The following is a 25,880-nucleotide window of genomic DNA, read 5'->3' on the forward strand; positions in this document are numbered from 1 at the left end:
CAATGTAGTGTTTCTCTTTTGCAAATAAATGAAATTTATGATGTTAACGTCTTTTTGCCATCGACACAAATGTAAGCATTCTTCGCATGAACAACACTATAAACTGTATGTATCTTAACGTAGGAATACTAAAGCGTAAAGACAGTATCGAATCTGTAGTTGCCAATATCACGCCAACACAGCCGACACAGCAGAATAAGGTTACAAGGGTTATCACAGTTTATTAGCCGTTTTCTGGGCTGAAATGTTGCAACTGTTTCCTGTGAATTCCCTTTACTTTCACGCTTATCGCCAACTTGCTACGTTATCGCCATGACGGGCCACTCGTGAGCGGTAGAATATAAACTCGGTGTATAACAGTAGCCTCGCTTGACCGCCTACGACGGGTGACTGGGGTGAATACAAGGGGGGTACTGCGCACAAAAAGACAAGGACAAGAAGATAACACAACAAGTGCAGACTCGCGACTAACTTTATTTGAAAACACGACACTCCTTTTATAGTTTCAAAACTGTCACATCACACACATGTGGAAACCAAAAACCTGTCTTCATTCTGATACAGTTTGATAGACGGGTCACTTACGCAATCTTTATCCTTCTGTTTGATACAGAACGCCTCCGCCAACTCTTTTTGTCTTTTTGTGCGCAGTACCCCCCTTGTATTCACCATGATTGACCGACTAGCCCAACAACGTACGCTTTTAAACTAGGTGACTGGGGTAAGCGAAAACACTGCAGATGTTTATTCATGCGATAGCCAGTATCAGAGAAACTACCTAACGCATGCTCCGACATCGGCCGGACGAACGGGGCCTAGCCCCCCAACTCGCTGTTTCGCCTTCGCTGCACATAAAACCGAACGCCAAGGGCTAACATGAAGCTGTTAAGTGATGCTATTTATTTTACTGGACGATTTGCTTTGGCTTCGCAACGATGACGTTGCGAGACCAAGTTGGTTTCTTGTTTACTTGTCGCACCTATTCTTACAACGTGACTTCGCCCGCACAGCGACCGGGCACTACCGGGTCGCGTATTCGCCAACTGCAGCCTGTACAGCCACAAGGCTTGAAACCACGGTGAATTGATCACGGTGACTGAAGATTGTCACAAAGGCTTACCTAAAAGGGATAATAAATCCTCTTAAATGGCGTTATATGCCACTAAGCATGACGATTTGCGACCTAAAAGGGAAAAAATGGGAAAAAAATGAAATTAAAAAAACAATAAAATTACAGTACAGAGAGCGGAGTCGAACGGCCGACCTTCCATACGCAACACGTGCCTCCAATCGACTGCACCATAGCGGCGATGTCAAGCCGTCGTTCTGAATGAATATTTATAACCAGCCTTAATGTGGCTGCTACCTGCCGGTGGGCGGCGCTGTCATCGCTGGCTGTACCGGCTGCATTTGGCGAACACGCTACCGGGTCTGAGTTGGTAGCGCCATCTGTTGGAGAGCTCAGAAGCAGAGGTTTGTCGCGAAGCGGAGAGCGGCGGCGTCGTCTCACCTAAAATATTCTTACACCGTGAACGGTACTGACGAAATCATCGCGGTGCCCCTTTCAACATGAAAACGCAAACAGATTTACTAAGCGAGCGCACCACTGAAGCGGAGCGCAGTGACAGAGCCATACAGAGGGGGTGACGCACAAGGCACCGCGCCGAGTTCCGCTGATGGACCCTCCGCGCTGCCCTCTCCCCGACGCCTGGCAGCCTTAAAACAAACACTGCAAAAGCTGCGCGGCAGGCACAGCGGTTAGCCGATAGCAGGGAACCAAGACCGCGCAGGGTCGCGTTACAAGCGCGTTGTCTCCGAAAAGGGATCCCGACGCGCGCTCAGATAGGGTTCAGCTCAGGAGGGGAGCGGACAGTTGCAGTTCCACAGCGGACCGCTCGACCAACAGATGCTCCTTCCGGGCATAAAAGGGGGACCGCAGCCTTATCTGTGAGCGTGGTCTCGTCTGCGTGTTCGTATCGTTCCGTTGTCGATGCTTCTTTGTTTGCTTGCCCTCCGTTCGGTAACCGAGAGTGGATATCCCAGTAAAATGCGTTGTGGGGATAGTTGGTTCATTCTCAGAATTCTTTGTTGCACACACAGACGATCCAATAAGACAAGGGAGACAGGACGGATCGCAAACTTCCAACTGCTTCATTCAGGAAAAGTACATAATATTTATACCAAGAAATGGATAATCACCGACGCCATGTGCAAGCCAAAAAACCCGAAAAAAGCACAAAGAAAGAGTACAGGTTACTCACCTCTCATCTACTTTTTACCTTTCTAGATAAATTAGATGAGAGTTGAGGCACCTGTGCCCTTCCGTTGTGCTTTTTTTCGGGTTTTTCTGGCTCGCACGTGGCATCTGTGATGATCCATTTTTTGCTATAAATATCATGTACTTTTCCTGAATAAAACAGTTGAAAGTTGCGCTCCGTCCTGTCTCCCTTGTCTTACTGTGTCGTCGGCGCGCGTAAAAAAGAATTCTGCGAGTGAATAAGCTTACTAGCTTTTTGGAGCGCGCGCGGAGCTCACGGATAAACAACGTCGTGGGCACCGGCGTGCCATTAGCTCCATCATTTCTAAATTAAACACTCCGATCAACTCTGAGAAGCTCGTATTTCACAGTTCGCTAAAATGGTCCCCCAATGCTGCGGAAACAGATTTAAACAGGCGTATCGACGCTCTTTCGCGCGGACATGAATCTTCGATCGAAGATAGTGGCCGGTTCTTTTTCGGAAGAGGATTACCGTCTTTTACAGCTCGCAGTAAAATACGAGGACAGGCCGCGACGGACGAGCACGTGGACAGGAGACGCCGGAAGACGGCGATTGCGACAGTTTGCAGCACTCCATGCTTTAAGCCATTTTAGACAAACTGAGTACTTCGCGTAAACGGAGCAGCTCCACACCAAGTAGCAACTTCAAGACAAGCGATTGGTTTGACCAGAAAAGAAATGAACTCACTGCTCTTGGTGTAGGCTACGCAGCTGCAAATGGATGGCGGAGGATCGCTCTCATGTACGCACCATGCTGCCGCCGCGCAAGAACTATGGTCACTATGGTTGCTACGGGAAGGAAAAAAACCCAGAAGTGTCACGTGACAGCCTTGACATTGAAAGACCAGGAGAAAGGCGCCCCACAGGCAACACGTGACCAGTGGGCGGACTGAAGGGGGTATGCCGCAGTTAGGCAGACAACACCCTCTAAAGCTGTTGAAACCCCCTCCCTTTACAACCCGTGTTCCGTGTTTCGAGGGCAACGGCGTCTTTCCTTCGGCGCGGTAAGCAACAAAGCCACATACCTCCTCTTCCTCTTTTTTCGGTTCTATTTCCCCACCCCCCACCCCGCCCCTCGGAGGGGGTCCCCTGGCTTTTCCCTTTCCCCTGCGTTTATCTGTATGTACAGACATCCTTCCCCCAGGACCCCCCTCGTTAGCTGCTCGGTTCTGGCCGCTCCGTTCTACTGGCGTTTATTTTGCTTACTTACCTTTTCGTTTGTTTTTGTGGCTTCATGATTCATTGAAAAAGAAAACAAAACGGAAAGCAAAGCTGCTGTCAGTTATAAGCTTGAAGCCCCTGAGCCGCGGCTAGCGGAAAACAAAAAAAAAAGACAGGGAGAAGGAAAAATAAGAGCGATGGAAAGAAAGGACAGGGGTAGGAGCAACGGACGAGAGAAAGCCAGGAAATAAAGAAAAAAAAGGTAGGAGCAACGCTGTGCAAAAAATACAAAACGCATCTCGATGGTTCTCTGCGCGCGGGCGCACTTTCAGGCACTGTTGCAACATGTGGTCCTACGATTCGTTGTTGCGACTGAGAGAAGGATGCAAAGGAATGGGCACGGGCCTGCCGACTGGCTCGAGCCGAGCCACCACCGCTGCCACGTGCAGATGGAGGAGAGTTCAAATATAAGAGGAAAGAGTGAAAGAAGAGACGCGCCTCCTCCGAAGCAAAGACGCTGGCTGAGACAGCAGATACCCCAAGATCCCTGCGATTAGCAACCATCTATCTTTATATACTTCGCAACGTAAGAAATAACTACAGTCAGCGCACTTGTTTGTATTTTGCGGTACATCATGGTTGGCCATTGACCAGTTTTTTTTTTCGCTGTCCATAATACTCGAACAGTATGCCTCGGATTTCTTAGGTCAAGTTATAAAGGGATTAAATACCTATTACACCCCAACCAATCAATAAGGCAGCGCTCAGTTTGCTTGATACCTGATATCTGGTGCCGAAAATCGCCGCTAAATTTTGACACCACAGGAACAAAAGGGCGTGAAGCAGACCCAATCCCGGGTAAATTGGTAAATTTGTTTTTGAGGAAAGGAAATTGCGCAGTATCTGTCTCACATATTTGGCCGACACCTGAACCGCGCCATAAGAGAAGGGAGGAAGGTAGGAATGAAAGAAGAAAGAGAGAAAGAAGTGCCGTAGTGCAGGTCCCCGCAATAATTTCGACCACCTGGAGATTGCAGGCCGGGGCAGCCGAATGTCGATGTTGGCGAAACGCAAAACAACCCCATGCGCTGCGTGAAAGTAAAAGCACAAGCGGTCAAAATTAATCCGGAGCCATCCGCTACGGCGTCTGCCATATCTCATGAGAGACGCTGCGACAGAACTCCGACTTTCGCGCGTACGTTAGCACGTTATGGGGCTCATCTCATTGTCCTCATCACAACTCCATTCAGCTCTGCTGGTTGTGTCGTCCTCCAGGTTGGCAACAATAGGCGGTCGTTGGTCAACAACACCGTCGATGACATGGCCCAGTTTCCTCATCCCATCTTCCTCACTAATAACATGCTGCATGTAATTCTTCCATTTCTTAGCAGTAACTTGCATGATGCCTTGCCAAACCAGAGGAGCTTAAACGTCTTGTTTTGACTGGCGACGAAGCCCTTGACATCGCTCCAAACAAGCTCTATCGGGTTCAGTCAGGGTGTCGAACCGGAACCGAACCTGAACCCGAAACCGGAACCGAACCCGAATTTTTGCCCGGAACTGGAACCGAACCGAACCCAAATTTTTTTCGCCATCTTGGAACTGAACCCGAACCGGAACGATTGAAAGGAACCGTTCCGAACCGGTTCGGGACTCGGTTCAGCCGCCCATTTTGTGCAACACGGCGTACTTTTTTTTCTTTTTTTTTCAGACCAAACGGCATATGCCAGCGCGTAGATTTACCCAGCGAAAGCTGTCGGCGCTATGGAGTGAGAAAATGGCATCCAGTCGAAATGGCATCCAGTTCAACAAAAAAAAAAAACTGAAAGAGGTTTCGTGTCAGGAAGAAAGCTAATTGGCGTTTCCGCAATGTGCTTTTGGTAATTCTAAAGTCTTTTACGCCAGATTGACGTGAAATGTTGGATTTTATAGTATCCCCCTTTGACATGCTTACGTACAACTTTACTCGAATTGTTAGCACAGCTTTAACTCGTAAAGCACTGAGTGAGAATGGTTTCCTTTTTTCTGTGTCGAGTACCATAAATATGTGAAGCATAGGCGCAATGACCCAATCACGTTGTGCAACATTTACTTTCTGAGGCATTCCTTGTCTAAGATAGCAGATAATGAATAAGACCCCTCACGATGGCTCAGTGGCTGTGGTGCTCGGCTGCTAATGTCAAGGTCGCGAGTTCAATACCGGTGGCGAGGTCGCATTAGAGAGTTTTAGTATAGCGTACGTAGACATACGCAAAGGCATATAGCGTACGCTATAAAATAGCGTCAGTTGTACTGCGCATGCGCCAAACGCTATTTCAAACCGATGTCTTACGTACGTTCGGGTTACGTACGCTATTTTTGGAATTTAGCGTGCGTGCTCTTGCGTGCGCCAGGAAAAATAGCGTTTTCAACATGGCGGCACCCACGTCGCCCGCTTCGGAGAGAAGATGTCATGTTGTTAGGTTTTTAGGCACACTCATTGCCCTTAAATGGAACGAGTGATATTCGCTTTGCCTCCTATCGCCTACAGCAGAACGAATGAATGATAAACTTGCCGTATTTTGGATTCTGTGTAACGATTCCGCTGTTCCTAACCCTAACAAAACACCGCCGACTGTGGATTGGCTTGATTTGGATTTTTATGCCAATGTAGTCATAGCCTTGCCAAAAGTAGCCGTTACGGCTGTACAGTAGGGGTCCGAAAGAATACTAGTACGTACCATGACGTTCATAAAAAACCTTGCTCGGTTCGGTTACCTAAAAAAAATTTTTTCAAAAAGCTAGGCCCTGCCTCGACTGCGCAGTGCGCGACTCACTTGGGGACGCCATGCAACCGGCTATCTACATGCTACAACTTGGATCAGCTTGGCCGATGCTTTGGCTAAGCGCGAAAAATAAGACACAAAATGTTTGTACATTATAACACCATATGGCGCCACTGCGGCCTTAGCTATCGTTGCGTTGGGGCGGTTGTACGGTAAACTAAAAGTGCTCTTACGACATCTACGGTAACCTCCCGCTAAATGCTTGCGTATAGCGTACGTACGCGCTCATACGCTATACTAAAACTCTCTATTTTGATGGCGACGAAATGCAAAAATGCGTGTGTGCTGTGCGATGTGAGTGCACTTTGAGGAATCCCAGCTGGTCTACGCTAATCTAGAGTCCTCCACTACAGCGTTCCCGATAGACTCCGTGCCGCTTTGGCTCGTTAGAACACACACAATACTATTATTACAAAACAAACAAATATGCATATGCGCTTTCTTTTTAAAGAATCCGAACATTCTTTGTTGCACGCGACGGAAATAAGCAATGAAAGGCGGGCATGTAGCAGCGGTACGATACTTAGAAAAAAAAATAGGGATTACACAAAGAGGCAATGCGGAAATACATGCGCTCGATGAGATGTGATAAACGCCTAGAAAGGCGCTACTGAAATGAAATGTAACTGTGATGAAGTGATTTTCTGTTTTTTCGATGCATAGAAATTGCTCTGCTCATATAAAAAAAAAATGCCAATCGCTAGCGGGCAGCTTCGTCACGCTGTTCTCAGACTGCTGCATCTTGAATTCTCTGACGTGCGGCTTATATCTGCCTCTCTGCAGCACATGAGGGAAGCCAACAATAACCGAAACCAAGGAGCATAGGGGATGTACTTTTTTAAAAATAATTGGTGGTGTTCATCAATAGCAGCTTAAAGAGTAATTACTTTTAACGATAACTGATTGAACTGAAAACAAAAACATGAAGCCAATAGTTTCCGAACCCTTGACCTCCGAATTTTGCGTCCGGTGCTCTGCCAACTGAGCTACGGCGACGATTTTTTTATTTATTGCATGGAAATAGTGCCGAAAAGGAAAATCGGAGGAAGCCCATGCCGCAAAACACCAGGCTGTGTAAAACGAGCCCACCACACCACTGCACGTCCCCACCTCCCTAAACATCACAAGTCTGAGAGGCACACCCATGCATATCGATAGGGGCGCCAGCAAAGCGGCCCTTCCAGGGCAACATATACTCCCCTCACCAAAGCGCACTGCTCACGGAACAAAGATTTCGATGACCGCGGTGATTCGGCGGCGATCAGTCATACGGCTCTTGAGACTAAACAGTCAATCACACGGCAAAACACAGTTTTTCTCCACTGGCAAAATACGGGTACTAATCCGTGTGATTTCAATGCCCTTCCCAAGTGTACGTTCGCCGTAATTATGTCCGAGAAGAACGTAGCATCAGTGCACAGAATAAAACAATGGTCAATGGTCTTTTTCGCATTGAGCAGGCGGCAATTAACCGTCCATGACACAAACATCTCCTCAGCATGAAGTAATGCCTTGACAAGCAGCGTCAGTGTGTGAAGTTTAAAGAACGTTTTTGCAGCAGAAGAAATAAATTTACAGTCGCTTAACACGTTTTAAAGCTCTGGTTTTAACGAACTCCAGAAAAGGTTGCCGGTACAACAGTACAGGAAACAAATACCCTGTAAGTACATGAGTCGTCTGCCTTCTGTGGAGGCTATACAGAAAAGCGCACAGTGAGGAAATTTAAGGTGTCTGCCTACTTCCGCGCTGCGGCGTCGATTGTTTTATATTTTTGGCTTTCGGGGGTATTTATGTGTAGTGCAGCCGAACGATGAGAGTGTTCACCAGCGCCATCCTCGTCAATAGCAGCGAACGTAATGCGTCTTCTTTTACCGAGAGTGCCACATAAAAAACGTGGTCGAACGGTGAGGGCGGGAGCTTTGCGAGTACCCTCGCTTCGGCTTGTTTGTGTCTGAGGAGAGAGGCTTAAGGTTGGTTCACATGCAAGCGAATGGGCAAGTGAGCGGCGCGTCCCAGCGAAAATTTCCACCTTATTGCAATCTCGCCGCCCACCCCTTACAAAAATGGGCGTTGAGTTTCTGGTGTCATGTTCATGCATTCCTTGCGACACATTAGAAAGTCACCACGAAGTCAGGTATTCATGTCTTTCGACAATAAAAACTCAGCAGAGACTCTTTTTCGTTAACACAGAAGATTTCCTTATGTCATCGGCCATCAGACACTCAAGTGACTTTTCTCGCCGTTAACCCCCATGCAGAAATATACCACAACAGATTCAGATGTTATTTCACACGAATTTCTCTCATGCCATTGCCTTTGTGGTACGCACAAAGGCATGCATGAAATAAATGCAGCAAGCGCCGAGGCACTAAGAGGGAAGGGGGTTCATGGGGGGGGGGGGGGGGGGCTATAATTTACGCTTTTATGACTGTGTCGGCACTCTAGAAAGAGAGAGGTTGTTTACTGGTCAGTGAAGGTTTTTTAAAAAAAAATATGCTTGTCGACAGCTATTGAAACATTACACGGAAAATTCGATTTTTTTTGCTCTTTAGTGTTCAGATTAGTGGTCGTTACCTGTGATCATTATTAAATGCGATGAACGTACCGCGCGGTGGCGTTAATACGAGTGACCAGAAAACGTGCTACCAGGAAGGGTGAAAGGAAGAACTTTTCTTTTTGTCTGCAAAGTGCAAAATATAGGCTTGAAGACACTGATACAGCAACGAACAACTTAATATCAAAGGCTGGCTCAGTCGCAGGCTCCATATAGTGCGTCACGTCGAAAGCGTAAGCGCGCGCTATTTTCAATATAACTCCGAACAGTGCAGAAAGGAACGCAACAAGAAAAAAAAAACAAGTGACAAGCATGCGATGTACCAGTGCACAAGATAAAAAAAGAAGACAGCGCAGTCTCTCGATCTTCAGTCACCTCCTCATGTATGTTTACAACATTCAAACGTTTAGCTGGATTAGAAAGATGTGAGTCGCTAACATGCTCACAGGTTTGAAGCTACCTAGCGCATTATTCGAGTAATTTGTGCCCCGGAGTGCAGTTTTCCACAACGCTGTGGTCTGTACCAAGGATTAGGAGCGCTAAGACAGTAAAACGGACAGCTGTCGCTCTGAGACTTGTAGTTTCCCAAGCGGTTTGATACGGCCAATGCGCTGTATGTCAAGGCTCAGAATACGTTGGCACTTCCAACAGGCCTGAAAGGTCCTTCTGAACAACGTTGTTGTCCCGTGCGAGCATGTAGATGCTCGCAATGGAAAGAACAAGAAACAACTGTGGCTGCGCATATCACGCCACATAAGCTGACTAGTCAACGTCTGGTGGCGTGGTGTAGTGGTTAGCGTGGTAAGATGGGGAGTCGGAGGTCAGCGGTTGGAATCCTCATGAAGGCCGGCAGTTTTATTTTTTTTTGTTTTTTTTTGTTTTTGCTCCACTTTTTTTATTTTGGCTTTTATTTTGCATTAGTGATCCCCATATTTGGATCAGGTTTTGCAACGGCAGGTAGGACACGAGAGAGTCAAGAAAAAATCAGAAAAGCATACATTAAGAACACACTAGAACCACGGTGGCCAATTTGTTTTAGAAAGCCATTAGGAATTCATTAGGAAAATCACCAGAAAGTCATGAGAAAGGCATAAGATCCTGTCAAAAGTCACTAGACTTTCTAAAGAAAGTCATTAGATTTTTTCTTAAGGGGTACCACCGCGACGACTCAAAGACAAGTTCTTGCACCACAGCGGCAGGATTCGCTAGCGTTTTCGCGTTCTTTTGCGGAACGCTTTGTGACGGCACACGTGAAGCATTCACAGCATTCCACCTCAGGTAGATCGGCTGCAGGTAGATGGGGCATTTTAGACCGCAGCTATTATGCGCCCGTTCCCCAGTTGCGCGTCGCAGTCGGCGTAGTCGGCGTAGCCAGTTGTCCAAGTAGCAGAGCCACGGGAAGACCCCAAGAGTGGCTAGCAGCATAATACGCCACATGACAGGTAGCGTGTGATGAGTTGCGCTTAAATTTCGCATTAACGACAATTGCAACCGTCTGTCAATTTTTTGCCAGTGAGTGCCCGGATGTGCGCCCACCGAATTGTGCACGCGTGTGCATACACATGTTTAAGCGCACGCATGCATGGACACACACTCACGCAAACACACACCACGGAAATTTTTGAATTTTTGAGAAAGGAGACTAAATTGCTAACGCAGTAAAGAAACCAACTACATACAATACTCTAACGCTGAGTGGGAATCTAGCCAGTGGCGGCGGCCGCAACAGAAAAGCTTCGTTTACTGATGCCTTAGGCTACTCGGCCATCTTCGAAGATCCTTTTTATTGTTGCCGCATTGAATTCGGATCTTCCCTGACCTCGTCTTCCCTTACTTGACTGGGTCGAATTTCGCGACCTCGGCATACGGCCTCATGCCACTATCACTCCCTTGCTCTGCCCGCACATAAAAATTCCTGAATGCGCACACGTCAAAAAAGGGCTGCCAGTCAGGAGGTTGAACTTTCGCAGCATGTACATTCTGAGCTGAAATGAACTGTTCTCTGAACAGTGACCTCGCCGAAAATGGCGATTGTGCGTGTTTATCAAGCATACAGCTTATTCACACGATAAGCTGTCTTATTAACAGGAAAAGTTCACACGGAATTCCGGTGTCCTTCATTACTGGCACAAATCTTATTGTGTAAGGCATGACCTCAATGTCCTTTTTAAGAGGCAGCTGAAGTAAGCTATGTCTGAAACGAGCATAGCGTCACAAATAATTTCGTTGTTCAATAGTTCCTCCTTGCTTGCAGATGTAGCAATTCTCTGATCATGGCACAAACGTCCCCTTGGCTCGATGGCATGTCCTAACACGTATGGTCGACGTTTAAAGTCTAAGAAAGGTTTTTGGGGCCTATTGAATGTACATCCTCTGAGCTCGCCTTAATATAAGGCCGTCAAGAAAGGCTAGGTAAGGCAGCATGCAGAGGAAGTAATGACCGATCAGGAGCTTTGTCAGCTCCATTCTGGAGAAGCTGTGCAGGTATTGTAAAGAAAAGTGAATATTTAGGAAATCGAGTGTGTCAGCACAAAATTCCCTCACGACTATGTACATAAAAGACAGATGAGTATTTAAGCAAACAGGGGAAGGGGAATGAGGGGCTCGTTATAAATATGACAGAAGCCAACAGCCACAGAAACCAAGGGGCACAGGGGATTTTTTTTTTTAATATACATTATTTATTTTGTGGTGTTGATCAATTTAGAATATTACCGAATATGTTATCGCTTAAAGTAATTGATTAGAAAAGCAGAAGAAAAAACAACCACGTGCCGCCGGTGGGATCCGAACCCACGACCTCCGAATTACGCGTCCGGTGCTCTACCTCTGAGCTACGGCGACGGCTGTCAAACCTTCTGCTTTCGGGGGTATTTATGTTTACAAGCAACCTATCCTTGAGAGTGTTCATCAGCGCCACCCACGTTCATAAGCGGCGGACGTAGAACGTCCTGAGTTACCGCAGGTGTGACGTAGAACGTCATCGAACGGGGAGGGTGGAAGCTGCGCGAGAACCCTCTTATGCTTCCTATGGCATCAAGGCTGCCAGAACCGAGGCCCTCGCTAAGCAATTAAGCAAACAGGGGAAGGGGAATGAGGGGCTCGTTATAAATATGACAGAAGCCAACAGCCACAGAAACCAAGGGGCACAGGGGATTTTTTTTTAATATACATTATTTATTTTGTGGTGTTGATCAATTTAGAATATTACCGAATATGTTATCGCTTAAAGTAATTGATTAGAAAAGCAGAAGAAAAAACAACCACGTGCCGCCGGTGGGATCCGAACCCACGACCTCCGAATTACGCGTCCGGTGCTCTACCTCTGAGCTACGGCGACGGCTGTCAAACCTTCTGCTTTCGGGGGTATTTATGTTTACAAGCAACCTATCCTTGAGAGTGTTCATCAGCGCCACCCACGTTCATAAGCGGCGGACGTAGAACGTCCTGAGTTACCGCAGGTGTGACGTAGAACGTCATCGAACGGGGAGGGTGGAAGCTGCGCGAGAACCCTCTTATGCTTCCTATGGCATCAAGGCTGCCAGAACCGAGGCCCTCGCTAAGCAATTAAGCAAACAGGGGAAGGGGAATGAGGGGCTCGTTATAAATATGACAGAAGCCAACAGCCACAGAAACCAAGGGGCACAGGGGATTTTTTTTTTAATATACATTATTTATTTTGTGGTGTTGATCAATTTAGAATATTACCGAATATGTTATCGCTTAAAGTAATTGATTAGAAAAGCAGAAGAAAAAACAACCACGTGCCGCCGGTGGGATCCGAACCCACGACCTCCGAATTACGCGTCCGGTGCTCTACCTCTGAGCTACGGCGACGGCTGTCAAACCTTCTGCTTTCGGGGGTATTTATGTTTACAAGGAACCTATCCTTGAGAGTGTTCATCAGCGCCACCCACGTTCATAAGCGGCGGACGTAGAACGTCCTGAGTTACCGCAGGTGTGACGTAGAACGTCATCGAACGGGGAGGGTGGAAGCTGCGCGAGAACCCTCTTATGCTTCCTATGGCATCAAGGCTGCCAGAACCGAGGCCCTCGCTAAGCAATTAAGCAAACAGGGGAAGGGGAATGAGGGGCTCGTTATAAATATGACAGAAGCCAACAGCCACAGAAACCAAGGGGCACAGGGGATTTTTTTTTTTAATATACATTATTTATTTTGTGGTGTTGATCAATTTAGAATATTACCGAATATGTTATCGCTTAAAGTAATTGATTAGAAAAGCAGAAGAAAAAACAACCACGTGCCGCCGGTGGGATCCGAACCCACGACCTCCGAATTACGCGTCCGGTGCTCACACACCACAACACCACAAAATAAATAATGTATATTAAAAAAAAATCCCCTGTGCCCCTTGGTTTCTGTGGCTGTTGGCTTCTGTCATATTTATAACGAGCCCCTCATTCCCCTTCCCCTGTTAGCTTAATTGCTTAGCGAGGGCCTCGGTTCTGGCAGCCTTGATGCCATAGGAAGCATAAGAGGGTTCTCGCGCAGCTTCCACCCTCCCCGTTCGATGACGTTCTACGTCACACCTGCGGTAACTCAGGACGTTCTACGTCCGCCGCTTATGAACGTGGGTGGCGCTGATGAACACTCTCAAGGATAGGTTGCTTGTAAACATAAATACCCCCGAAAGCAGAAGGTTTGACAGCCGTCGCCGTAGCTCAGAGGTAGAGCACCGGACGCGTAATTCGGAGGTCGTGGGTTCGGATCCCACCGGCGGCACGTGGTTGTTTTTTCTTCTGCTTTTCTAATCAATTACTTTAAGCGATAACATATTCGGTAATATTCTAAATTGATCAACACCACAAAATAAATAATGTATATTAAAAAAAAATCCCCTGTGCCCCTTGGTTTCTGTGGCTGTTGGCTTCTGTCAGATGAGTATTTAGTTACCTAATAAGCACAGCTGCCAGGAAGCGGTGGTTTTCGGTTTCGGAAAATAAAAATCATGAAACAGGTTAGTGGACAAAAACTCCACGAAACACTCACCATCTGCATCAAGGTAGCATGAAATTCTGTCCACGCATGGGCTGTCTTTGAAAACGTCGCAGAAAAGTAACAAAAATTCTATTTAACGAATTTACGGTCCTCCTCTCGCAATGCACCAATCGCAGCATTGTCACAACGCAACGTTGTATAGAAGACATCGCAAGTTTGTGTCCGTACAGACACGAAGTGCCCTCAACCAATGCAAGCCTGATTTTTGATCATATTCTTTTCATCAGAGCAAGAGACGGCGACGACATCAGCATAGGCCAAAATCTTAATTTTACACTGTTCTAGCGACAAGCCACGATTAGCTGTGTTTTTTAAGAAACTGAGCTATAGGTGGTCGAGATATATAATGCGAGTTACATAGGCGATGTAGAGCAGGTGATGAAAATAAAATATTTTTGGTAAACTCTCTGGATGTATGCTGCAGGTGTGCCAGAGTAGGGGGTGACTGGCAAGCCGCTTTTGGAGTGACAGAAAGATGTCTTGGCTGTATATACCTGCAAATACAAGGCAACTACCGCTCATAGTGGGCGCATGCAGCGGTCCTGACGGCGCTCGCTTAAGCATTTTGCGGCGGAGAAATTCCCGATTGACACGAGCTTCAAGACAGACCTATTACTCGCCTGACGGGAACTCCGAAACTGCTGAAGCTGAAAAGTTTTGTAGATGAAAAATCCATCAGCCTTTTTTTATGTATCTGATCAGATAAAGTCTAGTTCACATAGCCGGTGTACACTAATTCTGAGTTCATTCGATTTCGCGGCTCCTGCGTAAATTTAAATCTTTTTCCCGCGGACAGTAAAACATCTCTAATTCAGTAAATTTTGCAATCTTGTTTTATATGCTGATTTCACAAAGAAAAGTAAACAGCAAAACAAGGTTGAATAAATACCTACGTTCAGAATTTTTTATAGTCTGAACCCGTTTGAACCCGTTTGAACCGGTTCGACGCTATCCGGAGCGGTTCGAACCGGAACGGAATGTCGCTCCGGAGCCGAACCCGGAACTGAACCCGAAAGGCGTGAACCCGAACCTGAACCGAACCCGAAAAAATTCCGGTTCGACACCCTGGGTTCAGTGCAGCGGTAGGGTGGCAAGCGCACAACTAGATGGCCAGCAGCTTCGGCGATGCAGTCCACATGGTATCGGTCCCCACCTGTGTTCACGTTGCTGACAAGGTTCACGAGCTCGGCCTTCACCATGTCGCTACTCGATGCGACACGTTTTCCGGGGACCAGGCAGCCAAGTCTGTATGTCCTTTTTTGGGGCTAGACTTCTGCCGCACTTAATCCTACTTTACAGAATGATATGGCGCTGTGTCCATCATCGTAACGCTGCCGGCTGCTTCGGGGACAACATTCGGCCCGCCTTCAACGTACGCATAGCCCACTGGTAAAGCGTTCGCTCGCTCACTTGAGTGAGTTTTGTCGCCCTCTTGATGAGCGCATTCATACTTGAACTGCCCCCGTTCTCGACGCGAAGCACTTCAAGAAGCCAACTGCGATGGCCTGCTTGGAAAAATAGCGCACTGTCGGTGTAGGGCACACTGGCGACACAACCGACTCGGCCAGCGCCATGTTGAAAAATGGCGACGCATCACTACCTCGCAGCAAGCCTCCGGAGAGCTGTGTCGTACGGGCTTTGTCTGTTAATGTTAGTTAGTTATATGGGGTTTTATAGCGCATAAGCAACTATGGCTATCATGCGCCAAACACAAGGTTAGAGATGTTATGTTAAGTGTATAGAGGTTACATTATATTAAATTTAAAACATTGGCTTTATTTAGAAATTTACAAACAAGCGAAAACTCGACAAGTGTTTGCTCGCCTAAAAGCAATGCGGGATGAAATGGAATGAGTTCATTGTAAAATATAGTAAAAAAAAATTTTCTAAGTTCTTCGAGACGCGAAAAAGAAATTAAAATGTGATTTACTGTGAGCTCCTCACCACACATTTCACACACAGGTTTGTCTTTTTTTGTTAATAGGAAGTTATGGGTGATATGTGTGTGACCTATGCGTAAACGACATAAAATTACTTCGACAAAACGCTCTTTATGGCGGGATGATTTCCATTCCTTTAAAATGGGCTTTATGGTATGCAGCTTGTTGTTTCCTTCATTTTCCCAAGAAGCTTGCCACTTGGCTCTTAGTCTGCTATGCACTAACTTCATGTAATCCCTAGGAGGCAAATTCACATGTTTTATTTCCATGGTTCTGGCTTGTGCAGCACACATGTCGGCTCTCTCATTATCCCTAATGCCAACGTGACTGGGAACCCAGCAGAATTTTATAAGATGTTTTTGTGTTGTGACCTTCACTATATTGTGTATTATGCTTCCTATGAGTGGCTCCGTGGCATTTTTGGAGTTTAATGCTGTAAGGACGCTCAGTGAATCTGTATAAATGATGCTGTTTTTGATGTTTTCATTTGTTATCTTCTGTACCGCAACACATATGGCATAACACTCAGCGGTGAAAACTGTAGCACATGAGGGTAGTCTTACTGCATTTTTAATTTTTTCCTTGTATTACTGCGCTTCCTACATGAGCGTGAGTTTTGGACCCATCAGTATAATATGCAGTATAATTTCTGTATTTTTCTTGTAGTGCTAGATATTCTTGTAATATATGGTCTTGTGGTGTACAGGTTTTCGTGAAGCGTGTTAGTGTGACGTCACACACTTTGGGGAGAGTGTACCACGGTGGTAACGCTTCGTGTCTTGGGGCAATATTTTTAATTTCATTTAGTACGTTCAGGGCTTGGCATTTTTCTTCGAAGCGCAAGAGCAACGGCTAACTGCGTGAGGCTTGTTGTTGAAGAGTATTCGGGATGGGCATTTCGTGACAATAGGATAACAGAGATGTTTGGGCTGAGAAAGGATTTTGAGGATGTATGTACAGGTTAGTGCGTTGTGTTGTGTTGTGTTGTGTTGGGTTTATTGGCGCATAAGCAGCTAAGGCTATCATGCGCCAAGAACAAGGTATGGAAAAAATATGCTTGAGCAGAGTTTGAAAACAAAGTGGATAAAAACGTTGGTGTAAAGGGCTTAAAAGTTATTTTTACTAACTAGCTGATAAAAGACAAGAATTTTAAAAATGTCTGATAGAGAAACTTTTAAAGGTTGGGTTACCTTCGCAGACATCCTTGGCTCGGCAAGGATTTCGAGGCTCCCAACAACTCAGATAAAGACCTCAGCCTCCTTCTCGTGATTGAGAAAGTGGCTGAGGTGTATAACTGTATGCAATGAAGCACAGGGTGAGTAAATTAGATTTGATGAAAAATACTGGCTTCCCTTAAAAAGCTAAAAACACAGGGTATACTGAAAAGTGCATCTTAACCTAAAATCAATGCTGGATGAAGAGGAATGTGTTTTTTGTAAAAGGTAGTAAAATGTTTTTTCCTTAGTGATTCAAGTTCTGTACATGAAAATAATATGTGGTTTACTGTTAGTTCATCTCCGCACTTTTCACAAACAGGTTTGTCTTCTTTTGTAAGTAGGAAGTTGTGTGTGAGATGTGTGTGTCCAATACGGAGACGGCATAAAACAACTTCGATGAAACGTTCTTGGTGGGAGCATGACTTCCATTCTTCTATAAATGGTTTTACTAAGTGGAGCTTATTATTACCTTCAATATTCCATTCAGACTGCCATTTATCTCTGAGCTTATACTTTACTAACTTCATGCCATCTTTGTAGGGAATGTTAACTTTCTTTATTTGTTTGTTCCGAGCTTTCGCAGCACATTCATCCGCTTTCTGCAGTGATTCCAATGTGGCTGGGAACCCAGCAAAATTTTATGTATTGTCCCTGTATTGTGGCGCTTGTTATGTTGTGTATGATATTACCAATTAGTGGTGTCACTGTATTTCTATGGTGAAGTGAGGTTAGTATGCTCAGAGAATCAGTGTAAATGATACTGTTTTGAATGTTCTCATTTATTTTTTCTACAGCCACCTAGACTGCCTAACACTCGGCGGTGAAAATGGATGCGCACTCAGGCAGGCGTACTATCTTTTCCCAATTAGTCTGAACCACAGCACTTCCGACATATTGTGCTGATTTTGATCCATCAGTATAAAATGCTTCATATTTTCCGTATTTTTCATTTAGTGCTAAATATTCTTGTAATATCTGCTCATGCGGTGTGTGTTTTTTCCGAAATTATGTTAATGTGAAGTGCACACAGATGGTATAGCAGTACAAAGGCGGGAGTGGATCAGGTTCGCAGGCAATATTAGGTAATATGTTCATTATGTCTAGTTCTTGGCATTTCTCTTCAAAGAGGAGAAGTAGTGGTCTGATTGCTAGAGGTTTGTTGGTAAACAGTGTTCGAGATGGACACTTTGTAACGAGTGGGTAACAGATGTGTTTAGGCTGGGAACGGATCTTTAAAATGATGAGCATGTGAGCATTGTTCGTCTGTCTGCAGGTGGTGGTTCATTGGTTTCTACGTAAAGGCTTTTTATGGGTGATGTCCTGTAAGCACCAGTTGAAAGACGCAAACCCATATTGTGCACAGGGTCCAGTCGCTTCAACTACGACGGCCTTGCTGATCCATACACTATGCAGCCATAATCTAAAACGGAACGTACTATAGAGCGATAAATCTGTAGAAGGCATACCCGATCAGAACCCCAGTGTTTGCGTGAAAGGACTAAGTATGTTCAGTGATAGCGACGCTTTCTTCTTTAGTGCGTTTATGTGAGGCAGGAAAGTAAGCTTTTTATCGAAGGTAATGCCTAGAAATTTGTGTTCCTTTTTTAAAGGCAGTTTGGTTTGGTTTAGGTGTGTGAGGATCGTGGGAGATTGCAGGTTGTATTTTACACAAACACAAAAGTACAAACAATAAACGAGGCGGCTTTTATAGGAAAGGAAACCAATTTCAGTATGGGCTTGGTAAAAGGAAATAAACAAGAGAGCAATGCAACAACACACGGAAAAAACACACAGGAGAACAGAACAAAATACAGGAAAAGGAAAGTCAAAAAGGAAAGTCACACTACTTGTCTCTCATTCGAGCAACGAGTGGGGAGGACTGGCTGGGTGTCGGGCAGTCAGGGAGTCTCTGGGCGTTCCAATGTCGATGAAACGCTACCGCAGCGTCAGCGTCTGTGGGCTCCCAGCACGGTTCCCAGGTCTGGTATCCCGGAAAGGCCACGTAGGCACCAGAGGCGGCCTGTGTGGAGCAGCTGACGGATGGACGGAGAAGAGTGGCGCCTGGGCCTAGTGGTTGAGGCTCTCGACGATGGATGTCCAGGTCTGGTGGCCCGGACGTCTGCGGCTGAGGCCCGAGCCCGGAACTCGGGGAGCCATCAGAACTCGTCCACGTCCGTCGTCCACCGCGCTCTTCTCTTCTCTGCCACGTAATCCTCTTCTACCTGTCCCGGCGTTCCCCTCCGCACGCGCTCCTCGTGCTTTTTCTTCTTCTCCTCACAAACGACGCTGGGTGGCGCTATCTCCTTACAAGGTGTAATGTGGGATCTGTGTGCAAGCCTCGTTTGAGTGAAAAAAGTAAGGCTACTGTTTTCTGTGGTGAGAACTGGAAACCATTTTGTCTGCCCATGTTGCCAGTTTGTTGATTGTAAGTTGTACTTGTCTTTCACGTGTAGATTTATTGGAAGATGTGCACGCTATCTTAAGATCATCAACATAGACTGAATATGTTATGGACCTTGGTATTATTTTGTTAAGAGAATTCACTTTTACAATAAAAAGGGTTGTGCTTAAAATACACCCTTGAGGCACTCCATTTTCCTGAATAAAATCCCTCGAAAGGGTTGAGCCTAGACGGACATTAAATGAACTGTTAGTCAAAAAGTCTTTAATTGAGTTCAGTATTCTGCCACGGATGCCAAGCTCAGCTAAGTCCTGGAGAATCCCGAACCTCCAGGTAGTATCATATGCTTTCTCTAATCAAAAAAGACGCTAAGACAGTGTTGCTTCTGTATAAAAGCTTCTCTGACAGTATTTTCAAGGCGGACTAGGTGGTCTGTAGTGCAGCATCCCTTTTTAAATCCACACTGATGGATATCAAGAAGCTCACAAGATTGAAGAACAAAGGTTAGTCTTATATTTAGGACACTTTGGAAGGATTTGGCAAGGCAACTGGTCAGGGCTATGGGTCTATAACTGCTAGGAGAAGTTGGGAGTTCACTAGGCTTAAGAAGCGGTACAATAATAGCTTTCTTCCAGGCTTCCGGTATTTTACCAGATATGAAAATTTATTTATTTATTTATTTATTTGTACATACTGCAGCGCAATTATATGCGCTATGGCAGGAGTGGGAAAAAAGAAAAAGCAAAATACTAAAGGTAACAAAATACAACAAAATGTACAAAGTGAGCACAATGAAGTTCAAAACACACAAAAAGTAACAAACAAAAAAGGAACTGTTAATGGCACGGTAGGAATATTCAGGTGTTATGTGTCTTCGATGGCAGTTATAAAACTTTGAATTGGAGATGAACGAATGGATCGAGGTAGAGAATTCCAGGCTTCTATTGAACGGGGAAAAAAACTGAATTTGAACAAATTAGTACGTGCAAAATACGGTATTAAATTTAGCTCGTGATGACTTCTTGTAGATGATAAAGGTGCAAAGTTAATGTAGTGGTTAACTGAGAGCCTTACCGAGGAATTGACGATACAATGTAAGAATTTTAGTGAGTCAGTGTGGCGACGGGCGGAGAGCGTGGTTAAGTTCAATGAGAGAAGTGTAGAAGAGGGTGAGAAATCACGATCATAACGATGACATATAAAACGCACAGCTTTTTTCTGAACTGCTTCTAACATGTTAATTTCAAACTGCTTGTACGGGTTCCGCACTACAGCTGCGTAATCAAGAACAGGGCGGATAGAGATTTATACAACAGTAGCTTTGTGTCTTTTGGTGAATTCGGTAGCGTGCGTCGTAGATAACCTAGTTTTTTTAGTGCTTTATTACGTACGTAATCAATGTGTTTAGACCAAGACATGTTATGCGTGAATATGACACCAAGATATTTATACTGAGAGACCCTATCTACCACACGGCCATTGAACGAGTAACTAAAATGGGAAACGGATGATTTGTTACAAAAAGACATGAGGACAGTTTTGTCGAAATTAATTCTCATTTGCCAGGTACTACACCAACTACAAAACATAGCAAATGACTCTTGGAGGTGACGATGATCATTATGGCCATTAATTACTTCGTATAAAACGCAGTCATAAGCGTAAAGACGAATGTTAGAAGAAATGTTATGTGGCAAGTCATTTATATATATTAAAAAGAGTAGCGGTCCAAGGACGGAACCCTGAGGCACTCCTGATGTCACATGAACAGCAGCGGAATGAGAAGAATTATAAGATACGAACTGGGAACGGGATTAGAGAAAGCTAGAAATCCAATCAACCAAGTGAGGATTGTTTAGTACAGCATTTAGTTTAGCAAGAAGTTTGGAATGTAGAACAGTATCGAACGCTTTCGAGAAATCTATAAAAATGGCATCAACTTGGTTGCCGATATCGAGGTAATGTAATATATCATGAGTGAATTCTGTTAATTGTGTTACCGTACTAAAACCGCGCCTAAAGCCATGCTGAAAGTTAGATAGTAAATTACTGGATTCAAGAACAAGCATGATGTGTTTATGAATGACGTGTTCTAACATTTTGCATGATTGTGATGTCAAAGAAATCGGTCTATAGTTAGACAAGCATTGCCTATCACCGGATTTATAAAGAGGGAGCACTTTGGCTAATTTCCATGAAGAAGGGACCGTAGCAGATGATAAGGACTTATTGAATATGATGGACAGGTATTTCGATGACCACATGGAGTAACGAACCAGGAACGCATTGTATATTCCATCTGGACCGGTACATTTCTTAACATCGAGGTTTAGTACAAGATTTAGGATGCCATCAGGGTTTACCACAACATCACTGATTGCTGAAGAAGAAATTATATTGGTGAGCGGTGGAATGACATTGTTATCGGGAACGAACACTGAGTGAAAATATTTGTTGAAAGCATCTGATATTACTGCCGGCTCACTGATGACGTCATTATCTAATCTGAACGAAGCGGATGAAGTATCGCGAGGTAAGATAGAGGACCAAAATTTTCGGGGGTTAGTTCTTAAAAGATCGCGCAGGTGGACACGAAAAAAGAAATCTTTGGCCGTATGCAACTTAAGATTAAATTCTTCTTTCGCCTTGTGAAATCTGTCCAAAGTTATGGGATCGTTGCTTCTTCTAGAATGCCTTAGCCTACGAACGAGACGAGATAAAAGCAAGATGTCTCGAGTCATCCAAGGAACATTAGTATTTTTTTCTTAGTTTTAAAAGGAACAAAGCGTTGGACACAATCGTTGACAAGACATTCAAAGTAATTAACAAGAAAATTTACGTCTTGGCTTGCTGAGAAAGCAAAGAACGTATCGAATTGATCAGCTAAATCATCGAATTGATCAGATTGTGTTAAAGTGTCTTAAAAGTGCGTCCACGGCTGGCTCGGAAAGATGTGCAAGCATTTCATAATGTATTTCGTCGGGTACTGGAGAAGTTCTTTTGCCGGCAGATAGTACTTTATTGATTTCTTGGAGGGCAATTAGACTATTGTATTCTTCATTTGCGCCTCCACTTGTTGGGAGCCTCTGTTTTTCAGCTGTGTTTTTGTATTTTAAAAAAGACTGTGTATAGTGAGATGAACTTGAAACTGCAGCGAAATGTTCCCCTAATATGTCTGCCTGTTCCTCTATGCTTGTTTGTGTGCCGGGTGTTGTTAAAAAAGAAATTGTGAATGGTGAAAAGGTGCCATTTAATTTTCGAACCTGCTCCCACATTTTTTTAGATGGGATCTGACTGTTGATAGATGAAACATAATTTTGCCATGAAGCTTTCTCGGCACTGCGACGGACGTACCGAGCGTTAGCTTTTGCCTTTTTAAAATTTAAGAGATTTTCATGTGTCGGATACCTGCGGAATTTACCCCACGCTCTATTTTGCTGTTTTCTTGCTTCTTTACAGTCCTTTGTCCACCATACTTTATGGTTTTGTCGCGCTACTCCTGACGATTGCGGAATAGCTGTGAGTGCGGATGTTATGATACAATTAGTGAACTTTTCGTTTATCTGGTCGACGGTGAGATTATCTAAAAGTATATTTTCTAAATTTGCATTTGCTCTAAAAAGTGACCAGTCGGCAAGGTGAAGCTTCCAGCGCCGTGGCCATGTTGGGATTATTTCCGGTGTGGATTTTAAAGTGATTAGTACAGGGAGGTGATCGCTGCCATATGGGTTGTCAATGACGTCCCAGTTGAAATCGTTAAAAACATAAGGTGAACTAAAAGAGAAATCTAAACAGGTCGTTTTTCCTGAGGCAGGGGAGCAGTATGTGGCTTTTTCTGTATTTAAAAGGCATACACTATTTGTGAGAATAAAATCTTCTATTATTTGACCCCTAGAGTCACAGCGCTCACTTCCCCAAAAAGGGGAGTGAGCGTCAAAATCCCCGACTACAAGATATGGTTCTGGCTGTTCATTGATTAGTAACTGTAGGTCACGGACTGTTAATGTTATATGTGGAGGAAGATATACAGAACAGATAGTTATAGTTTTGTAGCTGACAATGCTGACCGCAACTGCCTCCAGTTTTGTTTTGAGTCTGATCTCTTGAGCAGGGACGCCGCGTTGAACGACAATCGCGACGCCTCCTGAGAGTCTATTTGCCAGCTCGCGATCTCGTCTAAATGTTTTATAATGCTTCAGGATGTTCATATGTTGTGGACCTAGATTGGTTTCCTGGAGACATAAGGCTACGAGTGACATTGACCCTAAAATGTTTTTTTTGTCATCGTAATTTTTCAACAATCCTCTACAGTTCCACTGAACTAGAAAAGCCATGCTAATGTTAGTTATATGGGGTTTTATGGCGCATAAGCAACTAGGGCTATCATGCACCAAACACAAGGTTAGATGATGTTATGTCAAGTGTACAGAGGTTACATTATAATAGAATTAAAACATTGGCTTTCTTTAGAAACTTACAAACAAGTGAAAACTCGACAAGTGCAGCACACATGTCGGCTCTGATTACCCCTAATGCCAACGTGACTGGGAACCCAGCATAATTTTATAACATGTTTTTGTGTTGTGACCTTTACTATATTGTGTATTATGCTTTCAATCAGTGGCTCCGTGGCATTTTTGGAGTTTAATGCTGAAAGGACGCTCAGTGAATCTGTATAAATGATGCTGTTTTTGATGTTTTCATTTGTTATTTTCTGTACCGCAACACTAATAGCATAACACTCCGCGGTGAAAACTGTAGCACATGAGGGCAGTCGTACTGCATTTTCATTTTTTCCTTGTATTACTGCGCTTCCTACATGATCATCAGTTTTTGACCCGTCAGTATAAAATGCAGTGTAATTTCTGTATTTTTCTTGTAGTGCTAGATAATCTTGTATTATATGGTCGTGTGGTGTACAGGTTTTCCTGACGCGTGTTAGTGTGACGTCACACACTGTGGGGAGAGTATACCACGGTGGTAGCGCTTCGTGTCGTGGGGCAATATTTTTAATTTCGTTTAGTATGTTCAGAGCTTGGCATTTTTCTTATAAGCGCAAGAGTAACGGCTTAATGGCGTTAGGCTTGTTGTTGAAGAGTATTCGGGATGGGCATTTCGTCAGAATTGGGTAACAGTGATGTTTGGGCTGAGAAAGGATTTTGAGGATGTATGTACAGGTTAGTGCAGTTCTTCGATCTTCCAAGGAAGGTTCATTCGTTTCCACATACAGACTTGCTATTGGTGAAGTTCTGTAAGCACCGGAAGACAACCTTAAACCAAGATTGTGGATAGGATCCAGTCGTTTTATGTAGGATGGTCTTGCTGAGCCATATACTATGGACCCATAGGCTAACTTAGAGCGAACCAGAGAACGATATATATGCAACAGGCATGGCCTATCAGACCCCCAGCGTTTTCTTGACAGTAGTTTCAGTATATTGAAGGCCTGGGAACCTTTTTTCTTTAAGCTACTTATATGTGGCAAGAAAGTGAGCTTTTTATCGAAAGTCACTCCTAGAAATTTATGCTCTTGTTTGAAAGGTAATGGGGTGTGGTTTAGATATAGTGTGGGGTCGGCCTGTAGGCCTCGTCTCAAAGAGAACAGAACTGCTACTGTTTTCTGAGGAGAAAATCTCAATCCGTTTCTATCTGCCCAGGTTGCCAGTTTATTTATTGTTATTTGTATCTGTCGCTCACAAGTAGGTATGCTGGAAGACGTGCATGCTATTTGGAGGTCATCTATGTAAACTGAGTACATTATGGATTTTGGGATTACTTTTCCTATGGAGTTCATTTTGATAACAAATAAGGTCGTGCTGAGGATGCACCCTTGGGGCACACCAGATTCTTGTATAAAAGTGTTGGAGAAGGTTGCACCTAGGCGGACTCTGAACGTGCGGTTGGTTAGGAAGTCGTTCAAACAGCTCAGCATCCTGCCGCGGATACCTAGGTCCGCTAGGTCGCGGACGATACCGAACCTCCACTTGGTATCGTAAGCCTTCTCCAGATCGAAGAAGACCCCGATACAGTGTTGCTTGTGGATGAACGCTTCCCGGACTATGTTCTCAAAGCGAACAAGGTGATCGGTTGTGGAACATGTCTTTTTAAACCCGCATTGGTGTATATCTAAAAGTTGCCGGGACTGAAGTGTGAAGGTAAGTCTGATGTTTAGAATGCTTCCGAATGATTTTGCTATACAGCTAGTGAGTGCTATTGGCCTGTAACTGGTGGGACTAGTTGGTGGTTTGCCAGGTTTTAGAAAGGGTACTATGATTGCTGCTCTCCATGCTTGGGGTATTTCTCCACTCATCCATATTTTATTGAAAAATATTAGGAGAGCCTCTATGGCAGTCTCAGAGAGGTGAGCAAGCATGGCATAATGTATATTGTCTGGGCCTGGTGCTGTCTTTTTACCGGATGTTAGTACTGCGTTTAGTTCCTGCATTGTAATAAGCTGATTGTAGTCTTCATGTATGCATGTTCT

The 25,880-nt window shown here is 44.7% G+C and overlaps 1 pseudogene; it reads left to right on the top strand.

Annotated features, from left to right (window-relative positions):
- The window catches only part of LOC149324397 (uncharacterized), a 47,042-nt pseudogene that overhangs the window by 7,958 nt on the left and 13,204 nt on the right, over positions 1 to 25,880 (top strand).

The sequence above is a fragment of the Amblyomma mixtum genome, unplaced genomic scaffold (genome assembly GCF_055824585.1).
Source record: "Amblyomma mixtum isolate Tamu unplaced genomic scaffold, ASM5582458v1 scaffold_41, whole genome shotgun sequence".
Taxonomy (NCBI): domain Eukaryota; kingdom Metazoa; phylum Arthropoda; class Arachnida; order Ixodida; family Ixodidae; genus Amblyomma; species Amblyomma mixtum.